At 31.9% G+C, this 17523-nt stretch overlaps 1 protein-coding gene across 7 annotated transcripts in view; it reads left to right on the top strand.

The window, feature by feature from the left end:
* Csmd3 (CUB and Sushi multiple domains 3) overlaps window positions 1-17523 on the top strand; it is a 1151628-nt gene that overhangs the window by 378766 nt on the left and 755339 nt on the right. The window contains exon 1 of one of the 7 annotated variants that reach the window (XM_058585687.1): window positions 1164-3601. The exons of the other annotated variants lie outside the window; for them this stretch is intronic. The gene's annotated coding sequence lies outside the window, so the exon portion shown is untranslated. Of the gene's footprint in view, window positions 1-1163; window positions 3602-17523 lie in introns of those variants that run through there. 7 annotated transcript variants of the gene reach the window in all.

The raw sequence follows: 17523 nt of genomic DNA, 5'->3' as shown, positions 1-17523 counted from the left end.
CATTTCACAGTCATAACAATATAAAACATAATGCCTTATATCATATCAATAAATAATGAATTAGAGTTAAATTTGTTTAACAAATATGTATGTGTATATATATACACACTTATATTTATATATGTATGCATTGTTTTATTTCTGTTTTATGACATCCATTGATTTAATTTAAAATAAAGCCAGTAATCCTGGAAATTTTCTAAATGTAAAGAGGTAATTTTAGTTATATAGCAATATTGAAACTGAAAATTTCAACTACATACTTAATTAAATACTAACTTTTGTAAGAATTCTAATCACTAAAATCTTGCTACATATCTCCCACCCTTAATTTTGTTTCATAAATTGTGGATATGTATAATGGTAAACTGGCTAGTTATTTTCCTTCAAATTTCTCTTAAGTAGAATTTCCTTTATGAAATGAATATTAATGAGCTGAGAAAAGTTTTGTGTATCAGAAACATTATTAGCATTTATTTTTGCTCAACTCTAAACAAATATAACAATTTCCCATATACTATATCATCTTGCTAAACATTTTAACAATTAATTAAAATTTAAGTCATGTGGTTATGTTTAAAGTAGAAATATAATTTTAAAATATAAACTGAAGTTCCATAAATTAAATATAATTTTATTAATACTATTGATTGTTCTTTATGTTGCCTAGTTGTTTTAGAATCCTCTTTCATAATAGTATGAATTAACAATATATATTCACTTTGAGAATGGTGGACATTACTTGTGAAAAAAGTGTTGTCTTAAATCAGATACTAATAAAGAGGGTTACCTAAAATTGGATGATGATAGATTCTGGTGTAAACTATATCAGGGAGTGCAAAGATAAAATGAATGTACTTAAAATAGTCATAAAATTCAGCATTATAAAGGTTTGATAAAGATTTTTGTTTAAACTTTGTGTTGTTTTCTAAGGAATTAATTCAATCTCTATAGCATTCATTTAAGGGTGACTTTCTTGTTTTAAGAAAACAACAAATATTTAATGATTATTAGGTTTACTGTGTTCTTTTAAAGTAAATATTATATATATACAAATATATATGGTATTCATTTATTGTTTTATCTATCTATCTATCTATCTTATTTTGGAGTGCGGGGGATTAAACCCAGAGCCTCTTGCATGCTAGGCAAGCATTCTACCACTGAGATACATCCCCAGCCCAATGCTTTTTATTGATATTCCTAAAAATTTAAAAACAATTTTTTATTAACTTGTTGCAGTCTCACACATTTTGTGAGAATCCAGAAATAGTTTAGTAAAATGATTGCAATTTATATCACCATAGTAAAATATACCAATTACTATCTTTTATGAATGAGATAAAGTGATCTTAACAATATCTAATTATCATATATATGTGTGTGTGCATATATGTATATGTGTATATATATATGTATGCACACACATTATATATATATATATGTATATATATACATATACACACACACATTCATATGTGTCTGTGTTTTCTGAAATGTATAAATATATAGTAGGTCCAATTATAGTACTGGGTATATATAAATCTAAAAAAACAATAGATAGATAATTCCGTGTAAATTTTTTATTAGGCTTATATATTCCTGCTAACGATAGCATAAATTTAACACTTACCACTCTTTTCTAGGATAAGAGTCTTTTTATTTGTATTGAGATTTAGCCATGTATAGTTTTATGGTTTATATGTCCTCCTCATTCCTTTTTCAAGAAAACTTCTGAATATGTGTTAGACTGTGAGTTTTAATAATGATAGATATAACCAAGTTTTCCATGTGTAAACCATCATTTTCACTTACGAGTATTAGCTGGCATCACTAGAGGTGTTGCTTCTTAGTAGCTGAGGATCCTGTATGCATCCATTGTTGGTGTGCACAATTACTTTGTAGCCCATTCTCTTAGCATGTTCAGTTATTTACCTTTGACTCCATAATACCATTTGGTGGATTTTCCATCTAATCTTCAGCTGAAGCTCTTTAAACCACATTTTCTACCATAAATTATTATTTTTTTTTTTGGCAGGGTTACAAGGTATTGAACTCAGGGGTACTCAACCATGGAGCAAAATCCCCAGTCCTAGTTTGTATTTTATTTAGATACAGGGTCTCACTAAGTTGCTTAGTGCTGGGATTACAGGAATGTGCCACCACACCCAGATATAAATTACCTTTACCACTGTAACCCCAGAGCAGAGGCCTGCTACTCTGTTAACTCACTTCACCCATATGCCATCCAGGATTCATTCCTTGATGAGGAATGAATTCTCATCTGGGTGAACGAACATATATTACTCTTGACTTGCTGCTTTTCTCTGCTGAATGTGGGTATGTCTTTAGGTGGATTACTTTTCTTTTCCATGAGTCAATGCCATAAGATCTAGAAGAAATATATCTAACAGAGTTTAAGATATTGATAGAGGTATTGGTGCCCTCTCTCAATAATCCCTGTCCTCCATAGAGTTTTTGCAGAAAGGTGCAACTTAGACTTCTTGTTGTTCATTTTAGTTATATATGACGGTTGGGTGTATTTTGACATATTAAACATACATGGAGTACAACTTCCCATTTTTCTGGTTGTACATAATGTGGAATTACATTGGTTGTGTATTCACATATGAATACAGGAAAATAATGTCCAGTTTATTGCACTATCTTTCATATTCCCATTCCCCTTCCCTTTACTTCATTCTCCTTTGTCTAATCCAAAGTACTCCTTATTGTGAGTTAGCATCCACACATCAGAAAGAACATTTGGACTTTGTTTTTTTCGGGATTGGCTTCCACTTAGCATGCTAGTCTCCAGTTCTATCCATTCACTCACAAATGTCATAACTTCATTTCTCTTTATGGCTGAATAATATTCCATTGGGTGTGTATGTATATACCACATTTTCTTTATTATTTCATCTTTTGAAGGGCACCGAGGCTGGTTCTACAGCTTAGCTACTGTGAATTGAGCTGCCATGAATATTGATATGGCAGTGTCCCTATAGTATGCTGATTTTAAGTCCTTTGGGTATACACTGATGAATGAGATAACTAGGTTAAATGGAGGCTCTGTTCTAAGTTTTCTGAGAGAAATTTTCATACTGCTTTTCAAAGTGGTTGCACCAATTTGCAGTCCCACTAGCAATGTATGAGTGTACCTTTTCCCCCATATCTTCACCAATATTTATTGTAACTTGTATTATTTATAATTGCCATTCTGACTGGAATGAGGTGAAATCTCAATGTAGTTTTATTTTTTTTCTCTTTTTAAATTGATTTTAAAAAAATGACAGCAGAATTCATTATAATTCTTCTTATGCATATACAGCACAATTTTTCATAATGAAAATTATCCCCATTAAAACATCTCAAACTTTTAACAAATGTTTTACAAATTGACTCTGACATAACTGGGGGCTACATTCATTGCTATGATATGAATGCTGGTGAAATAATTATTAAGAATGTCTGCTATTATACACTTATTCAATCTTTTCTTAGTTCAGGAAGTACTGACTGTGGATGGAAAACCCAAGAAGGAATCTGTAGTTAATAAAACAGCTTGAGGTGAAGAAAGTAAAAAATCTTAATGGGAAAGGTAATGATTTCATAATACCCAGTGCACTTTTGTTGAAAACATTCAAATTAAAACATCATATTATTTATATAACAAGAAGGTAACCTTGTTGCATTGGATTATGTCCTCCCTTGTTATAGAAAATACAACAATAGTCTTTAAATATTCTGTAACTGATATGGACTTTCCTATTTGCTGGTCACACATTTATTTTTTCTGGTTTATCAGTGTAACAAAAAAGTCAGCACTCTTTTTCAAAGTAAGTGTTTAAGTAATATATGGCAATAGAATCTTCAATTATATTAAGAGAGAGGGGTGGATGCGATTCTCAGGTTTAAATTTTCCTTCACACAAGTAGTGTTCTAGAAAGAGTGATGAATTAGAAGCTAGTAAATCATGGTACAGACTCCACTGTGTGAACTGAAATGAATTCCTTAATATATCAGGCTATGGGTTCTTTCCAGGTCTATATAGTTCTTTAACTTAAAACCCATTGTCTGCAATGAAGTTGCTCTCATGATTGCCTTGGTTTGCTGTGAAAGGTCTTCAGTGATCATTGCTATAAAGGTCCTTGTCATTCTTTATCTTCTAATTTATTGACGCCTGGTCCTATACCTCTTAGCACAGCACTAACCAAAAAATAAATAACAATAATAATATGACACATTCATCTATAAAATTTTAAATTCTCCAGTGGCAATGTAAGATAGTAAAAGAAACAAGCATAATTTATTTTAATTGTATTTAACCAGTATGTCAGGAAATTAACATTTAATCACAATTAATTAAAATATTACTGACATATGGTACATTCTTTTTTATTAAATCTTTAGTTTTGTTGGTATTTTATATTCACAGCACATCATTTTGGACATAAAATTTTCTTTGGAAATAGTTGATTTGCTTAAAAGACTAGAAGAATCTTTTACTAATTTTTTAAAAAATATTTTAATTCATTAGTGTTTTAATTAGCTTTTATATAGCTATGACCAAAATACCCAACAAAAACAACTTAGAGAAGGGAAAGTTTATTTGTGGGTAAGAGTTTCAAAGGTTTCAGTCCATAGGTAACTGACTCCATTGCTAAAGGTTCAAGTGAAGCAGATATCATGAGGAAAGGACCCAGTTGTGGAAATCTGGTCAACTCATGGCCTGGGTGGAAGGAGAGAAGGAAAGAGTGGATCATCTTCCTAGGCACCACACCAGTGACCCAGTTCCTCCAGCCCTGGCCCTCTTGCCTACAGTCCCACTAGTCAGTCCATTCAAATGAGGATGGACTGATTAGATCACAGCTCTCAAACTCTAATCATTTTACCTCCGAATATTCCTACATTAACACAGGAGCTCTGGGGAATACCTCACATCCAAACCATAAGAGTAAGCATTGAAATAAATTTGTGGAAAAAATTATTAGATAATATAGAGTGGCCTGCTAACCAAAAGAATTTATTTTACTATAGAGATAATTTGGTATTTTTTGAAAGATATAAAATATGCTTTTTAATTCAGGAGGTTGAGTAAATAAAGCATTAAGGGAATAAATCTTCTATACTGATGATTTCTACAGTTATTATTAAATTGTTATTTTAAATGAAAAACAAATGCAAATACAGAAATGTGAAACAAAGCAGTGGTTATCAAAAGGCAGTCAAACAAACTCACTCAGTGCAGTCACTTTACCTCTGACTCTATCTGCATTAATGAAAGACCTTTTGGGGGATACCTCATATCTAAGCATAACCATAGCAATATTATTTACTTAGATATGACTCTGATTCTTGGTGTCTTCATAAAATAGTTAAATAAGCAAGCACATTTAATGTTGTATCAATATGTAGTACAGTTAAGAATGCATGTTATCAGCATCTTTATTGCAATACATCTATGCATGATATAGCAGTTGAAATGTAGTCTAGTAAAACAATAATGTTATACTTAATGAAAAAACATTTTGTTTTTTTAATTAAAATTAAATTAATTGAACTTAAAAATTGAGCTACTTTTCAAATACTCAAAAGCCATAATTGGCTAGTAGATATTAGATTGGACTGTGTAGTGCTGTACACAAAATGTGCAGATCTCTTATTGACAGCTAAGCTAGAGATACCAAATATATGGAAGCAGAAAACTAGTTCAAAATTTACAACAAATACATTGAAAAAATGTGATAAAGTCATTTTTGTAATTTCTCAGCTTTTAATTGTTATTATTCACTGTCATTAAGATTTATTGTGTATGATTATTGCATTTCATTGTCTGCCACATTCCAAAATTTTAGAAGTCTAGTTAATTTAAAAGAAGTATTTGATGAGTAATATTTCATTGTGTATATATGCCACATTTTTTTAATTCATTCATCTATTGAAGGGCATCTAGGTTGGCTCCACAGTTTAGCTATTGTGAATTGTGCTGCTATAAACATTGATGTGGCTATGTCCCTATAGTATGCGGTTTTTAAGTCCTTTGGATATAGTCCAAGGAGAGGGATAGCTGGGTCAAATGGTGGTTCCATTCCCAAATTTCCAAGGAATCTCCATATTGCTTTCCATATTGGCTGTACCAATTTGCAGTCCCACCAGCAATGTATGAGTGTACCTTTCCCCCACATCCCTGCCAACACTTATTGTTATTTGTCTTCATAAAAGCTGCCATTCTGACTGGAGTAAGATGATATCTTAAAGTAGTTTTGATTTTCATTTCTGTATTTGCTAGAGATGATGGAATCTTTTTATATATTTGTTGATTGATTGTATATCCTCTTCTGAGAAGTGTCTGTTCAGGTCCTTGACCCATTTATTGATTAGGTTATTTTTTTTTTTTTTTGGTGCTTAGCTCTTTGAGTTCTTTATATATCCTAGAGATTAGTGCTGTATCTGATGTGTGAGGGGAAAAAAATTTGCCCCCAAGATGTGGGCTCTGTGTTCATCTCACAGATTGTTTCTTTTGCTGAGTAGAAACTTTTTAGTTTGAGTCCATTTCATTTATTGATTCTTGGTTTTAACTCTTGCACTATAGGAGTCTTATTAAGGAAGTTGGGGTCTAATCCCACATGATGAAGATTAAGGCCTACTTTTTCTTCTATTAGATGCAGAGTCTCTGGTTTAATTCCTAGGTCCTTGGTTCATTTTGAGTTATGTTTTGTGCAAGGTGATAGATAGAGGTTTAATTTCATTTTGTTGCATATGGATTTCCAGTTTTCCCAGCACCATTTGTTGAAGATGCTATCTTTTCTCCAGTGTATGTTTTTGGCACCTTAAGATAATTGTAATTTTGTGGATTAGTCTCTGTGTCCTCTATTCTGTACCACATTGGTCTACCAGTCTGTTTTGGTGTCAATACCATGGTGTTTTTGTTACTATTGCTCTGTAGTACACTTTAAGGTCTAGTATAGCAATGCCACCTGGTCCACTCATCCTGCTAAGGATTGCTTTAGCTATTCTGGGTATTGCTTTAGCTATTTTCCTCATGAATTCATAATTGCTTTTTCTATTTCTATGAGGAATGCCATTGGGATTTTTGAAGGGAATTGCATTAAATCTGTACAGTGCTTTTGGTAGTATGGTCATTTTGATAATATTAATTCTGCCTATCCAAGAGCAAGGTAGATCTTTCCATCTTCTAGGGTTTTCTTTGACTTCTTTCTTTAGGGTTCTGTAGTTTTCTTTCATGAGCTAGAAATACTGATGTATTATCTCTTACAATTTATCAGAATGAATATACCTCTTTGAGTTCAAGTTCCTCTCTAGCCTGAAGCTCACTGAATGTTTGTAAGCCAGCTGAGGTATAGTAAACAAATGCACATGCCTGCAGTACATGCATGCACACACACACAGACTCCCTCGTGGTTGTATAAGATATATCTAAAATTATTGGATATTTTAACAGAAACACCTGAAACATGTTTGTCAAAATCTTTGTCAAAAAATCTAAGTGATAATCATATGAAAAACCTGTATTGATTTATTGATTGCAGTGAGTGGCTTAAAAATTGAACTGCTACACATTTATATTTCCCACAAAATTTGAGGTGAAATTGATATTTCTCTTCCTTTGCCTATACATGTCTCCCCCAGAACACACATGGTCACTTTTAAAATCACCTTTTTTTCTCATAGACTTTATTAAAATTTATACTTTGAATTTAATTTTGATGTATTTATTTACTTTTCCTGGCAGATAAAATTGTATTTATTACATACATCACTGTTTTGAAGTATACGTATACACTGTATAATGTTAAATCTAGCTAATGTGTATTTTATCTTATATATTTATTTTTGTGGTGATACCACATGTCTACTCTTTTTAGCATTTTTCAAGAATACAGTGTATCCTAATGAACTACAGTTACCATACTGTACAATAGACCTCCTGAATTTATTCCTCCTATAAAAATGTGATTTTCTATCCTTGACCAACCTCTCCCCAGCCCCTGGAAACTACCAGGAGCTCTCTACCAGATTCCACTTATGAATGAGGTCATGCAGTACTTTTTTCCCTCGACTCATTTATTTAACTTTAAATAATGACCTCTAGGTTCATCCATGTTTTCACAAAAGACAGGATTTCCTTCTATTTTTATTGCTAAATAAGATTCCATTGTTTATATGTACCATAATTTTTAATCAAAGAGATAACTGCAGTCCCATGTTTATTGCAGCACCATTCATAGTAGCCAAAGTATGGCATCAAACTGTGTCCATCAATAGATCTTGAACGTATAGTGAAATAAGACATGTACAGAAATAAAATTTGCCATAAGATCTCACTTATATCTGAGACATAAAATAGTAAAAGTCATAGAAATAAAGAGTTGTATAGTGGTTACAATGGGCTGGAGTGGGTTGGAATTTAGGGAGCTGTTGGTTAAATACACAAAATTTCAACTAGGAACAAAAATTTTAAGAGATTCATGATATAACATAGTGGCTATAATTAATATTAATATCTGTTCTTGAAAATTGCTCAGAGAGTAGATTTAAGTGTTTAACCACATACAATAAAAAATTTGTGAGTTAATTCATATACTAAGAAGCTTAGTGTAGCCATTTCACAATATATGTATAATTCAAAACATCATGTTGTACATGATAAATATATTAAAAATAATTTGAAAAAAAAACTCCCAAATCTCTTTTCTCATAACAGACTTCATGAAATTTCATCCTCTGAACCTCATTGGAAGAGTAACCTAATCTGCATTGAGACAGAAAAGCAATCTAAACTGTCTTGTCCTTCAAAGAGACAGAATATAATTTCTCAATATATCATCCTAGCTGAAAATAGTAAATACAACTGCAAATATACCTATTTTAGCCAGATATTCAGGAAACAATTAAATTACATTTTAGAGGCCAAAGCATCTGAATACAACAGAGATGTCAAGGATGTAAAAAGTTAACAGAAGGTCTTTCTTTTACTTGACTATTTCTGCTTCCATTCTCAAGATTTCATAAAATGTTTTAAGGAGTAAAACTCTAAGACATGGTTATACCAAATATTTTGGTTATTCATTTAAGGGACTTAATTATTTAGAAGTTAAGTAGTTAAACTCCTCAGTTACTTAAAATTTCCCATTGCAAATTTTAAATGAAATATTCATTATACCTCCAAGTAAGACTAGAATTAGAAATCAGACATAAAAGCTAAGAGATGTGATAAGTTAAAAACCTTCAAGTTAATCTCTGATACTAGAACTATGGTTTCTGGGTAGCCAGAGAGCAACAAATGTTTGCTCAACCTACTTAATGTCTTTGAAGTTACCATTTGTAGATTCTCCTTTCTAATCTTCTTGAATTATGTGCAGCAAAATGGAATTTACTGTCATTTTCTACAGTTTTCCATACCTTTTCATACTTGCACACACTTTTATTTTGAACTGATTTGCCCTATCCCACAGTTGCCCACATTATTTGAGTGCAAACTTTTCCATATTTTTTCTTACATAATAAAAATTTAGATATAATCTTTCTTCTTCCTTTGATTATAGCTCTTTTGTGTATATCCTATAGTTCCTTTAAATCAAAATTTATGCTTTGTTAACCTTTATAGTTTTTGGACAAAGAACAATGTCTTGGAAATTATAAATTAAGAAGATATCCTTTTAGAACGAGTACCTATAAGAAATTTTTATTTTTTAATTTTGTTCATAGAATATTTTACACTTGTTTTACCTATGTAAGTCCAGCCTCTTCCAGGTATCTTTCCAAATATGAGAATAAAAAGCATTCGTACCAATAGTAATATACAATTCATTATTTTTAGTTGACTGTCAATATTTTCATCATTTAGAAGGAAATTAACTGAGTTGCTTATATATGTATTCTAATTTCTAATAAATATGGCTCACGTGCACAGTGATTTACACTGATCTTCATTATAATATAAAAATGGCTGAATAGATGTAGGATATCAATTTAATAGAGAAGAAATAATATTTTTTGGATTTGGAGACAAACCCTTTACATAAACCCTTTACATTTCTAGCTCTTGTAATCTCAATTTTTGAGTTACAATCCAGAAATAGTGGTTTCTAGTGTGTAATATTGTAATAATTATATCCCATGGTATTTTTAATACACCTAAATCATATTCTGCTATTGTAAAATACTCGGAACTCACATAGCTAAATTCCAGTATGTTTATTTTTCATGGAAAATGTTAAAAAATAGCATTGCATGTCTTTATTTATATATTATTTATTGATATAATAATAATGGAGTACATAAATGTGGTTCTTTTGAGTTTTCAGTTACTTTCTGAATCTAGCTATTTTTACAATAGCCTGTTTCTGCTAGTTGCTAGATGAGTATACCCTATTTGAGTTAGGCATGGCTCATGAAAATGTAGGATATGACTTCATATATGCATTCTGTTTGCTCTCAAATTTTCTTGGAAGGTATAGTCAATATAATATTATACATATACTTGATATTTGGAAGAAATATAATAAAATTCAATGTAACTTAAGTAATATTAGTTTTAACCATCTTGTGATTATTGATTTGCCTCTTGAGTCAACCCAAATTTCCTATTCACTAAAATTTCTTAGTTAAATATTATCTCTATCTTTTATTACTTCATTAGAGTTGGCATATTAGGTCTGTCATCTGATTTTATTGCTTGTCTATAAGCCATCTTCCACAGAATATTAGGGTGATTTTTTTTTAAATACAAGCAAAGTCAAACTCAAAACCCTCACCACAAATTCCTAGCATATTTAATATACACCTGACTATTTGCTACTGCATGATTAACTCCTATATGTATCACCAAACTCACCCCTACACTTCTCCTCTCCTGTGTCTCAGCAACATAGACTATCTTTATTGAATTCTTTTCCAGTGAACCTCACATGGTTGGCATATATCTATATCTATATATCCATATGTTTATATATATATATTCATATGTATGTAATTATATATACACATGTGTATATATTTATGTACATAGATATGTGTATATATACATGTATACACACACATACACACACACAAATCTCCTCTAAGTGGCCATCTGGCCTTCATTGACTAGGTACCAGATCTGTTATGCTACTTTAAATTTTTTCTTCAATTGGGGGCTGGGGTTGTGGCTCAAGTAGTAGAATGCTCACCCAGCATGTGTGAGGCACTGAGTTGGATCCTTAGCACCATGTAAAAATAAAATAAAGATATTGTAACCACCTAAAGCCAAAAAATAAATATCAATTGGGATTTTCACTTTCTTTGTTAATTTATTGATTTATTTTCTCTACCTCCCACCCCGAGTTCCTTGAAAGGAAGATGTTACATGACTTTTCCTCAGCATAGTAGGGCTTAGTACATAGTAGTCTCAATAAATATTTTTTAAATGAATCACCCAAAACTACGTTTCCCATCAGATATATCAACTTATTTTCTTTATTCAAGTATTAATACAAATCATGCCATTCTGTACAATGCCATGATCTCATTTTATTTTCATATCCCATTTTAGTCTTTGCATCCTTTCTTTTTAGGACTTCACAGATTAAATTTTATGATTATTTTGGATACACTTTTCCAGCATATATGATAGGCTAAGGGTCACAGAAAAGCATTATTCATAGTCACATTTGTGAAGTTACACTGGCTTTTCCCTGCTGCTTGCAGCATCTGTTTCTTTCAGGGATTGTGCTTCTCTGCTTTTAGTATTCCCTTCACTTTGTCTGTTATTTATTTAGAACATTGGTTTTGATTAGCCATTTGGGTATTTTTAAAAGCTCAGTAGTCATTACACTTTCCATATCTTCCCAGGCAGTTCCTCATTCTGCATGCACCCTGATCTTGGTGCTTAGTGTAGAATCTCTGGTCTGATATATTTACTTTTTGACCTTTGCAAATGTGCCTTGTGGTGCAGAAGCTCCATAATAGTAATTTTCAAGCTTTTTCTTCTTTGGGATGCTCTCACAGCACAAGGGTCAGCTTATGTTATTTTACATGTCACTGTGTCATGTATTTCTCCTATTTCCAACAAACAACTGCTATCATGAACTCCTTATGTACACCCATACAGCTACACACACAATACAGTAACATATACATACACAGAGACAAACAGATATGTTATCCATTAATAGCAAAATTATTTGTCTTACACTTGAATAATATCTTCCTTCTTCACCACTGACTTAGAATAAATTAGTAAATATAGTCCTAACTTCTGACAATGGCATAAAGCCCTAGATTTCCTAATATTTAACATTTTGTTATTATTGCCTTCTTGGGCATACCATGTTCTATTTTGCCTTAGGTTCTTTGTATTTCCTGTTCACTCTCAAATGAGTAAATTTTTAGCATTCTCTGTTGTCATCACAGATATCTCCTTCTCAGAAAGGAAAGCTAGTGTGAATTGGATCCCTCAACAATCCAGACATTTACTACCATCACCTTTTATATTTATGCTTTCATTAACTCACATTCTTGAAATTACAGTGCTTTTTATTTTTTCTTCCTTGTTATCTCTTGCTTTCATTTGATCATTTTTACCCAGTGGAATTCCTGAAATGTATTAAATTGTCAATATAGTTTGTAGAAGGAAAGAAAGAGAAGAACAGGGGTAGGGAGGAAGTGGAGAGAAGGAGAAGAAGAAATTAAGATAGAAAAATGTAAGGAAGGGAGGCAGGCAGGCAGGCAACTTATTAAAATAAATGAATTACACAATTAGATTGAATTCTGTATCCTCATAGATTTATTGAACTGGAACGGACCTTAAATATCTTCTAACCCAGTGATTCCTTTCTGGGATTCCCTGGAAAAATAATGATGGTCCACTTTTTATTCCACTATTTTAAAATTGCTTAAATAATATTTCCCATTACAGACTTTCTCCTGCTAACTAAAGTAACAATTTTCCTCATTTGGCACTATAACTAAATTAATGCAATGATGTATTATTTACTTAATGGTGAGTAGAAGGGCTGCTTAAGAGGTGCCAGTACTGTTTTTTTTTTTTTTAAATTGGCATGTGTTTCTTACTGCAAAGTTGATGCAGCTTATTTATAAGGTAGAAAATTTCAAAAAAATATTTTATAAGGAAATATAATGAAAATTGAACTTCATGATAAAAGTTTTGGTGATTTTGATTACTAATTCTGCCCAAACTTGTTATAAATGAGGAAACTAAAGCAAATTGCCAACAGTTTTATTCCTAGTTTCAGCATAACCAGTACTGAACCAGAACTAATTTCAAGCAAATGTTATTTATCCTGGGAAATATAGCTCATCTGTAAGGTGGTGCTAAAAATTGTAAATAATCATATTTTTCAAAAATAAAAAGTATGTGTATTAGCATTATATATAGGTTTTAATTGCTACAGATCCTTTTACTGGGCCAGCACAGGAAATGCATCATATAATATTTCTGTACACAATTTTATGATCATATAACAGTATTTTGTATGTATCTAATATTTTGTTTCTGTACACAGAAAATCTCAGTTTATTTTACTGACTAAACTGGAATTCTTTTTTCAGTTTCAACACGTACCATATTGTTTCATCTCAACTAAGTTCTAGAAATTATTTATCTATATATCCAAGTATTTACTCTCTATCAGGAAAGCCAGAATTGCTCAGATGCAGTAACATTTTATACCAGAAATCATCTTTCTGAAAGAAAAATTAAATTTTGGTTAACATATTTTGAAATATAATTGCACATAAAGATATATGCCAGCTGAGCCTTTTTGCAGATAGACTGTAGTTGACCATATGGCATGACTGGGGGCTCTGAGATTTCCTGATGTCCCCCAAAATCCTATGCAATCTTCTAGACAGTGATTGAAATTCTACAGCATGAATTTCATACTTTTAAAAATACCTTAATCAAACTTTCTGTGAACTTTATTTTTACGAGTAATTCATATTTTTAATTCATCAAATAATTCTACCCACCATTCAAAAAGAAATGATAAAGTAAGTTATTGCAAGGACAGCAGTGGAAATTAAAAAAAATACATCTTGAGGAAATGAATATAGACAGATAATTCTTATGAGTTAAAAAGTCATTTTAAAATCTTACTTAGAGATGACCACAGATAACAACATTTAGGAATAAGTGAAATTTTGCTTTTTAATATCAGGAATGCTTTTTATGTTTTCATCAGTGGAAAGAGAATCATATCATTTGATTCTAAGAAGAAAGGAGAGGGAATGTATTGCTAAGTAGAGTGGAGCTGAAGAAGTGTGTTGGCTTTTGGCTTTTATAACAAAATTCAAATATCTTCTCAAGGCTTGTATCATAATCTGTTGTAGCTTATTATCATAAAGCATCCTCTACATAAGCATTCAGCCTGAGTTCTTGTGATTTCCGTACTTGCCATCTGTGCTCTCTTTTCCATACTAAGAGGGCCGTAATTCCTAGAAAGAAATAAAATGTGACTTGCATCAGGTCTTTTAAACATAAAGAATACTCTCTGTGGACTATTTCTTTCCTTTCTCTTCATCTTGGAAATCCCAATTAATCTTTTTGGGTTCAGTCTAAACATCACATTCTCCAGAAAGCCTTTCTATTAAGTTCACCCTTGAGACCAACTTCATGCCTCTGTTATGTACTCCTAAAAGTCTGGCATTTCACTTGTTATATCAGTTAACTATGGTTTGTAAAAGCCACCCAAAGTCTTAGAGGCTTAAAATAGCAAGGCTTTATTATTCACAATTCTCTTGATTGCCAGGAGGCTTCTGTGTTCACACATGTAGCTCCACTTAGCTGGAGAGTTGTCAGGGAGGAAGATCCAGTGAAGCTTCACTCAGAGTAATATTCACTGGTCACTTCAGTTATTTTTCTTGTACCTCCTATCTTCCAGTAGGCTCAATGTACTTTCTTGAATGGCAGTCTCTGAGAAACATTCTAAGACAGCTAAAGTGGGAAACTGCAAAGATTCAGAACTCACACAGCATCACTTCTGCCCCACTTTGTTGGGTCATAGCAAGTCATAAGAACAGCCCAGACCCAAGGGGGTGAGAAATAAACTCTGCCTTTTGATATTAAAAGGTGCAAAGAAGTAGACAGGTATGGTGGTATATGTCTTTGATCCCAGAGACTCTAGAGGATAAGGTAGGAGGATTAGAATTTCAAGGTGAGCCTCAGCTATTTTTCGAGGCCCTAAACAACTTAGTGAGACTTTGTCTCAAAATAAAAATAAAAGAAAAATTTGAAAAAGAGCTAGGGATATAGCTCACTGGTGAAGCATCCCTGGGTTCAATCCCTAGCATGCCCCCCACACACACAAAAAAGAGTTGTGGCCATATTTAATCTAATATAACAACATAATACCCTTATATTCTGTTACTTTTGTTTATCATTTTGTTTATATTATCTCCTTTGCTCACCTTTGAATCCTAGCATGTTATACTACCTACCAAAGGGTTGAAACTTAGTACATATGTATTAATTGAACTAAAGAACATTGGTGATGCTATTGCTATTGATTTTTATTCCTAAAATATGAAATTAAAATATTTTCCTCTCAAAATATACTATCTTCACTGAAAATAAATATTATTTCATAGAAACATATAGCACAAGAGACTATGGATCATAGTTATAAAGAAATAAGGTAAAATGCACAGGTGATAGCTAAAAGGAAGCAGTATATCACCAAGATTAAGAGTAAAATCTGTATAATCTGACAGTTGGAATAAAAGTCCCAGATACCATGCCTGCCTTCTTTCCTTCTTTCCTTCCTTCCTTCCTTCTTTCCTTTCCTTCATTTAATTTGATGGCTCTTTCATTTTATATAAGCTCTCAGTTCAAAAGTCACTTTATTTTCTATCAACTGCTATTGTATTAATCTGCCTATTCTTTGTCTCTCCCATTTGAATGTAACCTTTCTTAGGAAACACATTGTACTATTCACCTCAGAATTGTCTATTTTCTGGCAAAGAGTAGTCACTGGATAAATTCTTGTTGCATAAATATGTGGGTGAATGAATAAATGACCCAGGAAATAAATAATAATTGAATGAACATGTAATGAAAAACCTAAATCAAGTTATTCACCCTCATCTATGTTAATTATAATAGTATATACTCAACATGATTGTTATGATGATTAGATGTAAAGTATTTATAATGGAACTTGCAAAAAAATGATCAATATTGTCAGGCTATGATTATCAGAACTTGAATCAGTGAGGAATAATTGCTAAGGGCTAATGGGCTAGAGGTCCTCATAATAAAGCATCCATTTCCCATCAACAAAAAAAAATTGATACATGATTTTAAAAAAAAGATTACTCCTTTGACATTTTCTGGGGTATGGAGAAGCCCTTGTATGTAAAAGTTAGAAACCAGAAATTTACCAACATTTTGTTCATGACAAAATTGGGGAAAGATAAACCAAACTAGCAATATTATAAAAATCCTCAGGAATGATAATGTGAGTTGTATAACTATTGAGAAGAAATTTTTCAATGATAAGTGAAGTTAGAATTCTGTGAATTGTTTTATGAGAGGAAAAACTCAAATTGTTGAAGGAAAGAAGTTTAAGAACATAGAAGTATAATATATGTCAAGCATATTATTTACAAAAAAGCAAAAAAAAACTATTGAAATGTGGTGTGTATATTTTATGTATTTACAACTCTAAAGAATATAAGATGTAATCAATCCATAGATGTGGATGGATAAGAATATGTTACTTGGTTATCTTTGATATACTTGAGAGTTCCCATCATATTTTTACAGGAGGAAAATTCTATTCAGATCTTTGTGTGGTGGGGGTCTAAGAAGAAACACTGGGCACTTTCCTCTACCTTTGTATTGCACAAGAAATCAAGAAGCCTGAACAATGGGGAAAAAGACCTCTAGTCATTGTACTACCCACATTTCCTGTGAAGGTAGATGATCCTGACCTTTCCATGATAGGCCTGAATGAGGCAACCTTTAACTGAAGGTTAGAATCCAGGTTCCTAGACTTTCCCATTTTCTTAAAGGAATAAAGGGAGGGTGTGCATATATCAGCCTCATTGCCTGTCAACAACTCTTACTTACATCTATTGAAGTTATTCCTCTCCTCTCTTGACTTCATGTGATCCCCGAAGTCCTAGACATCAGGAATCAAAAGCTACAGAGGGAATTTTTAGAGAGCAGATTTCTTTTCTAGCTTTTTGGGGATATCCCTCTTGAGACAAAGGAATTGCAAAGGAACCTTGAAACAATCATTTCTGTGTTGAGAATGGGAGTGATGGGAAAGAAGATCAAAACTAAACATATATAATATGCTGATTCAGATGCAAATGTTTTACATGTTATATTATATTGGATAAGCTAAGTAGAAGTATACTTCAGATGAGTTAGAATTGTGTTTTTGATATTACACAATTTAGGTTAATATCCTGGGTTAACCACTTACTAGCTATGTGAATCAGAGTATATTTTGAAAACATGGGTTTTACTCTGATCATATATGCTTTTGAAGA

The sequence above is a fragment of the Marmota monax genome, unplaced genomic scaffold, assembly GCF_021218885.2.
Source record: "Marmota monax isolate L192 unplaced genomic scaffold, Marmota_monax_Labrador192_F-V1.1 WCK01_AAM20220418_F8-fsc00003, whole genome shotgun sequence".
NCBI lineage: Eukaryota > Metazoa > Chordata > Mammalia > Rodentia > Sciuridae > Marmota > Marmota monax.
Note: the sequence above shows the minus strand (reverse complement) of the source record. Positions and strands in the feature narration are given on the sequence as shown.